The sequence below is a fragment of the Sinocyclocheilus grahami genome, unplaced genomic scaffold, assembly GCF_001515645.1.
Source record: "Sinocyclocheilus grahami isolate Dianchi unplaced genomic scaffold, SAMN03320097.WGS_v1.1 scaffold1888.1, whole genome shotgun sequence".
NCBI lineage: Eukaryota > Metazoa > Chordata > Actinopteri > Cypriniformes > Cyprinidae > Sinocyclocheilus > Sinocyclocheilus grahami.
In genome coordinates, this window is record NW_015507067.1 from 94,794 (window position 1) to 97,909 (window position 3,116).

A 3,116-nucleotide genomic window follows, 5' to 3' on the forward strand; every position below is an offset into this window, starting at 1 on the left:
ACTCATGCTTATGGGGCTTTTATTTTGAAGTGTATCACCACAGGCGGGAATTGGAAAGGCAAATGGGTGTAGTCGCAAATCTGTTTTGCATCTAATGAATACAAGTTTTTACTAGTAAGAATACAATTGTAGAGCTCTGTAACTAGATTTCTTACTAGTAAGAATTTAATTAGAGAGCTCTGTAATTACATTTTTACTAGTAAGCACTCTCTTAGAGAGAGCTCTCTAATTGGTATTGTTACTAGTAAGAATTGAATTGTAGAGCTCTCTAATTATAATTGTTACTAGTAAGAATTGAATTGTAGAGCTCTCTAATTATAATTGTTACTAGTAAGAATTGATTTAGAGAGCTCTCTAACTGGCATTGTTACTAGTAAGAATTTAATTGTAGAGCTCTCTAATTGAATTGTTACTAGTAAAAATGCAATTACGATGAGTAAGGCTGGGGATATTTTAAGCTAAAACGGCTTGCCATATCTTTCTTTACCACGCTGTTCAGTGCCAATCCCGCCGTGCAGTCAATTTCACTGGTTAAGGTTAGGGTCAGGTGTGGGGTAGGTTTAGGGGTTAGCGTTGTTTGTTGCATAGTGTAGGAAATCAACACTTTAATTGACACAACCAATAAAATCTTTAGAATCAGCTGTGGGGTGGAGTTTGCACTGAAGTGGATTGGAGGAAAAAGTGTGCATGCGTGTCATGTGCCTGTCTGCCAATGGGAGGAAGCCACGCCCAATTTTGGAGCTCCCACCCCGTTTTGAGTTCCCGCCCCCATTTGGAGATCTCCAGGCTGCAGTAATACCCTTCTCGCAGGCTGACTCAGCTGGCGCAGCTTTTTCAGAGCGACTGCAGGAGCGCTGATGACGACACAGCTGTTTGATTGGCCAAATTCACCATGTGACAACAATGACGTGTGTTTCTAACATCTTCAAATCCAATACTGCTCATAAATCTGTGTTTTTAGAACATTAAAAGCTTTTTTACTGTAGTCGCAATGTTGAGTCACGTTTATCATGAAAGCATATATACCCCCACTTTATTAGTATTTAAATAATATATATTTACTTTGAACTTTATTCTTGAACAGATGGCGCTGAATTAAGCAGTATGACAACTATTGCATTTAATTCACTTCATCTGTGATAGAGAATGCAAACACCGCGTGAGCGTCACTAATGGGAGCAGAAAGTGTCTGGCTTGACGGCTCCATTTTCAACTCCGCCCCGACTGCAAGCGGCTACTCTCGTTGACTGCCGTCTGTAGCGGCGCTTGAAGTCGAACGCACCTATTATCATCCGTCTTCCCGCCCCGGTTGCTTGCGTCATCACGTTTACGTCACTACGTTAACGCCCCTCGCGCGAGCGCACGCTTAGAGATCCATTTATTTAATTACATTTTAAATCTATTTATCCATTTATTAAATATTTATTATTAAATATGTATTATTAAATATCAAATTATATTATTATAATATATAATAAAAACAATAATAATATAATAAATATTATATATAAATACTATATCTACTTTTAAAATTGTTTTTAATATCTACTTATCTCTTTTAAATCTATTTAACTTAATTTAACTAATCTATTTTATTATATTATAATATGTAATAAATAATAATAATATAATAAATATTATATAGTATTATTAAATATTTATTAAATATTTTTATCTATTACATTTAATTCTATGTATCTCTTTAAATCTATTTAACTTAATCTATTTTATTTTAAATGTATTTAATTTAATTCATTATATTTAATTAATAGCTTTAATTACATCACACATAGATGAAAACTGCTGTTTCTGTCAATGTCCCAGTGAAACATACCACTCATAAAAAAACATTTAAATATTTCACTATTTTAACACCTAAATGTTTAATAAAAAATAGACGTGATGTTTAATTTTTTTTTATTCAGAACTCACAGGATTGTTTTGCCATGTTTATTTGAATAAAAAGTTCTTATACGTCGATTTCCTGAACCTGTTCTGCACGTTGTACAGACGTCAAAAAACCCTCCTAATCAGACGTTCAAATTTTGAACTGCATATCTACGTCCAAGGGACGTCGTAGTCAGACGTCCAGATACCGTACCGGATTTGCACGTCGATTAGACGTACAGATATGGTCCTGGACCGACCGACGCATTATAGCATGATCTGCACGTCGGGCCGACGTCTCATGTTTGTTGGGACAGAATTTGCACAGCTATAGCCTATAGTGTTTTTTTGTTGTTGTTGTTGTTTTTTTACATTGCAGTATGAAAACAAAAATGTTTTCTCCAGTCTTTCACATGCATCTGAATTGTTGAGCTTATGCCGGCCCTGATGGCAGTGAATTGTGATCTTTTTTTTATAAAAAGGTTCAAACATGTCCCAAGCGACTTGTCTCGTATTCCAAGTTCTGAAGGCATAAAGTAGGGTTTTCCGAGAAACAAACCGAAAATGTAATACCCTATATAATTAAGCGAAACTCTCCGGTCGTTGCAATCCTGCGTAAATCCGGAAAAGCACACAAGCTCATCACTTTGAGAAAATAAGAGGAATAAAATCATGACACGAAACACGTGGCCTATAAACCTCAAAAGCATTCTTCTTTAAGATGAATATCACTGTTGTGAGACGGATATCTCTGTCGGACAGCTATACCTAGTTCAGTTATGGCCGTTTTTTTTGTTTTTGTTTATTTATTAGAATGATTTCAGTATGGATTTGTTCATTTTACAGTAATAATGCTGTGAAAAGAAATGTGTTACAGTGTGAGGGTGCTTCTGACATTAGTGAGTGCGTAATTCAGTTTGACATATCGTATTTTTATTCCGTTCATTGTCATTTCGAGAGTGAATCCCGCATTTATACGAATATCATTGCCGACACTATGCAGTATGTGTATGAAAAACGCTTTTTATTCCAATTCTGAATGGATTACATATAGCCAAAAGCGCGCAAATAATTCACCCTTTATAACCATTAAAAAGCTGTCACTCACTTAAGTTCATCGTGATCTCATTGAATATAACCAGTGAAGCTCTCCACACTGCACAATTAATCTCTTAAATGAGAGGATTCGCAAGCGAACAGAACTCGGCAATGAACAAAAAGTGCGCAAA